Source organism: Pelobates fuscus, chromosome 7 (genome assembly GCF_036172605.1).
Source record: "Pelobates fuscus isolate aPelFus1 chromosome 7, aPelFus1.pri, whole genome shotgun sequence".
NCBI classification, from domain to species: Eukaryota; Metazoa; Chordata; class Amphibia; order Anura; family Pelobatidae; genus Pelobates; species Pelobates fuscus.
The window spans coordinates 102,740,924-102,749,411 of NC_086323.1; positions in this window are offsets into that span (position 1 = coordinate 102,740,924).

The following is an 8,488-nucleotide window of genomic DNA, read 5'->3' on the forward strand; positions in this document are numbered from 1 at the left end:
TGGATCAGGCTACCACTTCTGATGAAGTCAGCAGACAGCTTGTTTTTTTTTTAGGCAAACAGCATGCAGATTTACAGCTTCTGGCTTGAATACAGTAAGATTTTGCTATATTTATGGAGGCATGAGGGGCCCAGGGGGGCTAGATGGTGGTTTTAACACTATAGGGCCAGGAATACATGTTTGTGTTCCTGACCCTATAGTGATCCTTTAAAACTAGAACTACATTGACAACATCAGATTACTTCTGGTACCTACAGGTCAGGGACTTTGCCCAATGACCACATATCAAACAAGCTGCGTGAACACAACTGACATTCTTTGAAAAGATCTGCAGCGCAGAAACCTATAAAAAGGGCCTCATTACCAGGCTTATTGGGGGGGGACTGCGTTATACAGATCAGTGGGAAGCAGAGCTGGGGAAGACACTAGAGGGCAATGACTGGCGGGACATCTGGGAAGCCAATGGGCACACCTCAATATGTGTTACAATGCAAGAACAATCATACAAAATGATGTTCCGGTGGTACACCACCCCGGTCAAGCTGTATCACATGCACAAAACCCAGACCGACTGATGTTGGCGACTATGTAGACATAAGGGCACGTACAAACATATGTGGTGGGACTGCCCCAAGATCCAACGCTGTGGGGGAAAGTAAGTAAACTGATAGCAAACATTTTCCATAGACAAATGACACCAAAACCATGGGTTCTCTTGCTATCTAGACCACTCTACGGATGGACCAGACCAGAACAAAAAATAATTCACAAAATAGCCCTGGCAGCCAGAAGGTCAATAGCCCAGACCTGGCTGGGAGTAGAAGTCCCGTCCATGGACATGATATTACTAAAACTTAAAGACAAACTGACTGCCCAAGTGAGAGGAACACTTCTCCGTTCCCCTCTCCTCCGGTCAACGGCATTTGTTGGTAGAGTAGGCACCTGTCATCAAGGTAAGCAGGTGCCTGCTCTGCCTTACCTAGCACAGCTTCCAGTGCACCATTAGGTGGCCAGATGGCCACCTCCTGGCTTCCCTGTGACAAGGCCCGGTGCTGGGGGCGGCACAAAAGCGCTGCAGCTCCAGACAGGGGCAGGCAGCCCACCAGGAAACATCCCGGTGGGCGCCCCCAGCAGGGCGGTGCCCTATGCAAATGCCTAGTTCACCTAACGGTTGTGCCGGCCCTGATCCTAACACAGACTACAGATAGACTGCAGATATCAAGGACTTTGCAAACATTAACTGAATATGGAGCGAGCTTGGCGCGCCTATTCAATGATTTCTATACTAGAATGTATAATAGAGCTTCAGCTGAGGTGTAATTCCCATACAGCCAGTCTCTTGAGCTTAGTGTGCCTCAACCCAAAGTTTCTGTAGTGAATCTATGAAAACCTAGATGCCTAGGAGTCCAGAAGCCCTGATAGTCCCTTAATTCAATGGGTGGCTCTGCAATTGGATTAAGGATGAGTCCCAAGGTAGGTATGTGCATCAGCACCTGGATAACATTATATCATATGTGGAGAGTGAATTACATTGTGGTTATAGACTTTGTGGACTCGGAGGCACTGCTATTTTTTCTACTCTCTTCAGGGGCTTTAGATTACTTTTTTCGTGGGCTTATAGTATTTTCTGCTGTGGACACAAGTATCTGTACACATAATCAGTGGCAGATATTTTTATGTATACTGTAGGCACCCAGAAAACGCTTTATATGAGGATTTAAAAATCCCATAGGAAAGTACTGAGTCATCCCTTTCTTACAGGGAAGGCCTAATGTGCACTGTGCTCAGCACACATGTGCATTAGGTTTCTCCATCGGCTGACGTTAGAGTATGCAGAGCCCAACCCAACAACGAGACCCTTTTACTGGCTGTGGGCCGTGGAGGCAGAGGGAGACTGTTATGTTTGGATTCATCTTTGCACCAAACTTTTCCTAACTATCCTCAGCATATGTTTATGGTATCCTTAACGTTTTCCAGAATATAAGTACACCTAGGCGTGTGAAATGTGTTAGTTCCTTTTGACACCTGTGACTTGTTTTCAAACCACACAATGTGTATCACAGTAACATGGACACTTACATTATTTTGAGATACTTCAGCAGCAGAAAGGACAGAAGGAGATACCAAATATAATGTTATATACAAAATAAAAGGACAAGTGGTAATACAGCACACTCACATGTGGGGAGCAGATCAGTACTGCGCTTGAAAATATATTCACCAACAGGCAATGCCCAGGACATACGGCAAGAACTGTAACATTTAGTAGAAAATCGTCTTTATTTGATCAAATCAGCAATACAGATATAAATCGCCACTCTTGCCTCAATACACAATAAGCATCAACTCTCATACAGCGAGAACATTTCTATAAGCATATGATGAAAGGAGAAAGAGAGACACTGCCAGGAAAAGTGAGAATAGTAGAAAGAAATTAAAACTTAACTTTTAATAATGAATCGAAAAAGGTGATACGAAACGAATCTAAATACTCTCAATGAACCCCAATATATAAATGGGGAAAAAAGGAGAGAATGAGACTAGAGACAAAAAGAGTCAATTTAATAAGAAAGACAGATCTCAGGAGTAGTAGTGGCGGTTTGTTCAACTCACAATAAGCTATAAAATCAAGCTAAGTTAGGACCCATCTGTTGTATTGCAACACAAAGGGAGATGCAATCTAATGTTGCAAAATAAATATCGATGGTTACAAGTTGGACACTTTCCTGAATTATAACACTGTACACAGAGGTATCAGTAAGAGTATGAAGGTTTGGACATGATATTCTCTGATATGTCTGCGGATATAGGTATTTCTTAGACCCAAGAGAATAGATGTACCAAACCTCAATAAGTCTGTCTCTTATAAATTGAAATAATGAAAAAATAATAAATAAAAAAAATAAAAAAATAAATATAAATAAATAAACCGATAAATCTGTCAGCTAGCAGCTGTTCACATGCAACACTATGCCTTCCTTATCAAAGGTCTGCACCTAGAGTAATCAGATACATTGTATTGGTACAGGTTTAGTAGAGAAAAAAAAAGGAGAGAGGTACAAGATATGAACGTAAATCTAACTGTGCCTTCAAGGGCACCTGCCTCTAATACAAAAGACTGAACTAGCTGACTAGCTGGAAAGGGTATACAAAACAAAGCCCTGGTAAACTGTAAATAGGAGATCTAGAAGCTCAAATGAGCGTATACTAGTTCTCTAGTTCTCAAGCGCTGTGCGCAAATGCCGAAAATAAATGGCATAAATAAAGAAATATAGACATATACAGTGTCTTAGCCTGCTATCGAAGATAATCAGGAAACTGTTGTGTAAGTGACAACAGATAGTTAAATCTTTTTAAATCAGGCTAAGGCTAAGGCTAAGATGGTCAAATATCAGGATAAAGATCTTGGGAGTGTACAGTGTTATAATTCAGGAAAGTGTCCAACTTGTAACCATCGATATTTATTTTGCAACATTAGATTGCATCTCCCTTTGTGTTGCAATACAACAGATGGGTCCTAACTTAGCTTGATTTTATAGCTTATTGTGAGTTGAACAAACCGCCACTACTACTCCTGAGATCTGTCTTTCTTATTAAATTGACTCTTTTTGTCTCTAGTCTCATTTCTCTCCTTTTTTCCCCATTTATATATTGGGGTTCATTAAGAGTATTTATATTCGTTTCGTATCACCTTTTTCGATTCATTATTAAAAGTTAAGTTTTAATTTCTTTCTACTATTCTCACTTTTCCTGGCAGTGTCTCTCTTTCTCCTTTCATCATATTCTGTTCCATTTTAGGGTTAACCCCTTCACTGCCTTTCTGATTTGTTATACTCTAAGCTTCCACTTTCTTTTGTTTTCTATTTCTATAAGCATGGTCCCCACTCCCCAGTGTCTCTGACTCATGGGCTATACAAACTCCACTGATTTTGCAGAGTTTGTAGCAGAGCCATTTTATCCATGGGGTTTACTTGACTTGGCACAAAGCACTCACAACACTTTATTCAATATAGGGAACCATAAAATTCACCTATTGTGCTTACATACAGTCAATAATGAAGAATATCTTCCTGCTAATGATGTGGTCAATGTCATCTATCAAAGATTAATTAGTTACATGACATGATGCCCACATCTAATGCTGTTAATTGTTTCTATTTACATAACCCTAACATCCCTCTCTGCATTACCAACCTCTGACACTAGGAGGGGCCACAAGATAAAGCATGACAGGGATGAGTCATTGTTGAGTCAAAATGGAGCAGAATCTTGCCCTCAAATACACTGTGAATGCCTCCCATGGTCATTGACCCATTCAGTACCAGAGGGTGAAAGCTTGTGTTATGTGCAGAGCCATGTGACCCTGATTAAAAATTAGAACGCCATTTATGTAAATAAGTGAATTGAGTCATTGAGAAACACTGTCTCCAGCCAAAAGTCCTCTTGCAGGAAATTGCTTTTACTTCTGTCTTCCTTTTTAAGACTCAAAACGGGACTCATTGATCATTTCAATATAAACTCATACTGGAAGTAGTTTTCATGTTAATAGGGTCTCAGTAAGGTTCACCATATTATGTAACCAACCCCAATACAGATTTATATCTTCAGATTTTTGTTTCACGATATATCTATTTATGAGATGATTTTTGAGTTTTAGTGTAACAATCCCAATCCGTAATTCCACCAACAAAATAAGTACTATCTGATCAGGGGCATAGCACATCAGCAGGGCCGCCATCAGGGGGTGACAACCGTGACGGTTGTCACGGGCCCGGCGGTCCTGGGGGGCCCGGACTGCTTTGGCAGTCCAGGGCCCCACAATTACACTCTGCACATATATATAGCGATCATCGCTATATATATGTGCAGCCGCGGGCCCCCCCCGGCTCCCTGTATTTGCAGAGGGGGCCCAGCGGACTGCAGGAGCACTTTCCAGGATTTCCCTGCGTCTAACTCCCGCGAGATGTGCTGTCGGTAGAGCGTTGCCATGGGTTACCATGGCAACGCTCCGCGCGGCGCGCACACCACATCTCGCGGGAGTTAGACGCAGGGAAATCCTGGAAAGTGCTCCTGCAGTCCGCTGGGCCCCCTCTGCAAATACAGGGAGCCGGGGGGCCCAGAATGCCACCGGACCGGACCACCAGGGATCAAAGGATCTTCCCCCCTCCCTGAACAAGGTAAGAAACAGGGAGGGGGGAATACCTTTCATTACATTACATACATACACTAACACACACACACACTGCATTAATTACACTAACACACACACTGTATTAATTACACTAACACACACACTGCATTTATTACACAGACACACACACTGCATTTATTACACAGACACACACACTGCATTAATTACACTAACACACACTGCATTAATTACACTAACACACACACTGTATTCATTACACTAACACACACACTGTATTCATTACACTAACACACACTGCATTAATTACACTAACACACACACTGCATTCATTACACTAACACACACACTGCATTCATTACACTAACATACACACTGCATTCATTACACTAACATACACACTGCATTCATTACACTAACATACACACTGTATTCACTACACTAACACACACACTGTATTCACTACACTAACACACACTGCATTAATTACACTAACACACACACTGCATTCATTACACTAACACACACACTGCATTCATTACACTAACATACACACTGCATTCATTACACTAACATACACACTGCATTCATTACACTAACACACACACTGTATTCACTACACTAACACACACACTGTATTCACTACACTAACACACACACTGTATTCATTACACAAACACACACACTGCATTAATTACACTAACACACTGCATTTATTACACTAACACACACTGCATTAATTACACTAACACACACACTGCATTAATTACACTAACACACACTGTATTCACAACACTAACACACACTCTGCATTCATTGCACTGACACACACTGCATTCACTACACTAACACACACTGCATTCACTACACTAACACACACACTGCATTCACTACACTAACACACACACTGCATTCATTACACTAACACACACACTGCATTCATTACACTAACACACACACTGCATTTATTACACTAACACACACACTGCATTTATTACACTAACACACACACACTGCATTTATTACACTAACACACACACTGCATTTATTACACTAACACACACTGCATTCATTACACTAACACACACTGTATTCACAACACTAACACACACTGTATTCACAACACTAACACACACTCTGCATTCATTGCACTGACACACACACACACTGCATTCACTACACTAACACACACTGCATTCATTACACTAACACACACACTGCATTCATTACACTAACACACACACTGCATTCATTACACTAACACACACTCTGCATCCACTACACTGACACACACTCTGCATCCACTACACTGACACACACTATGCATCCACTACACTAACACACACACTGTATTCACTACACTAACACACACACTGCATCCACTACATTAACACACACATTCCATTCACTTCACTAACACACACGGCATCCACTACACTAACACACTGTATTCACCACACTCACACACACTGCATCCACTACACTAACACACACACACACACTGCATTCACTTCACTAACACACACTCTGCATCCACTACACTAACACACACATACTGTATTCACTACACTGACACACTGCATTCACTACACTGACACACTCTGCATTCACTACACCGACACACTCTGCATTCACTACACCGACACACTCTGCATTCACTACACCGACACACACTCTGCATTCACTACACCGACACACACTCTGCATTCACTACACCGACACACTCTGCATTCACTACACCGACACACTCTGCATTCACTACACCGACACACACTCTGCATTCACTACACCGACACACACTCTGCATTCACTACACCGACACACACTCTGCATTCACTACACCGACACACCCACTGCATTAATTACACTAACACACACACTGCATCCACTACACTAACACACACACTCTGCATCCACTACACTAACACACACACTCTGCATCCACTACACTAACACACACACTCTGCATCCACTACACTAACACACACACTCTGCATCCACTACACTAACACACACACTCTGCATTCACTACACTAACACACACACTCTGCATTCACTACACTGACACACACACTCTGCATTTATTACACTAACACACACTCTGCATTCACTACACTGAAACACACTCTGCATTCACTACACTGACACACACTCTGCATTAACTATACACACAGCATCCACTACACAAACATCCTGTATTCACAGTACACACACTACATCCACCACACATTTAAACATTCTGCATTCACTATTCAGAGACACTGCGTCTAAAACACACACTACATCCACTAAACACATTGCATCTAGTACACACAAAAACTACATCCACTAGACAAACACACTACATCCGCTACACACACTGCATCCGCTACACAAACACACACTCTGCATTCACTGCACAAACAGTATCTAATACACACAAACACTACATCCATTACACACATTCTAATTCCACTATACACACCACATTCAGTCCTGCATCATTGTCTGCGGACTAGGTAAGAGTCCTGTGGGCGGACTCGTGGGTGGGCTGGGGGGGGGTGGGGCGGGCCGGGGGGATGGGGCGGGGGGCCCAGACCTTGTGCTTTGTCAGGGGCCCCAAAATTTCTGGTGGCGGCCCTGCACATCAGCAATGGAATTAACACATTCCCAGTAAATGCATATAGTTATATGCCAAGGTAGCAGTCTAACTGGCGCACCAAGATTTGAGGATAAAGTAAGATGTAAATGCTTTCAATCGTTTTAATGTTGCTTTTAAATTTGAGGCCTCAGAATTAAGCATATTTTTATCTTTCTCCTCCTCACTGGTTACTTGTATCGTGGAAGATTTATCAAAGTGATACAAAGATATGTAGATAATAGAGTAATCACCAGTAGAATGTACCTGTTTATTCCTTTGGTTTCCATAGTGATTGCTCCACTTTTATTACTGTGCACCACTATTTTAACATTGAAAAACTCTCTTCAAAACGTTACCCAAAACTAGTACAGAAACAAATCCTGCCTAAGCCCTACAGTAAGGAAACAAATGCTAAGGCCGGACATTGATTACGGGAATGTAGTGTATGGACCTGCATCGCAAACCCACCTTCATAAACTTAATAAGTTATATAATTCATTCTGCCGCTTTGCACTAGAATGTAATTACTTGACCCACCATTGTAACATGTTAAAAGAGCTAAACTGGCTATCGCTGGAATCCCAACACAATCTTCATCTTTCCAGCCCTGTGTCTAAAATATTTTCTTACCAGAGTAGAATGCTCTCCCCAGCTGTTCCCACCTCCTATAACCTCCGATCCAGTACTAGCACGATATTTAGCATACCGCAATACAAAAA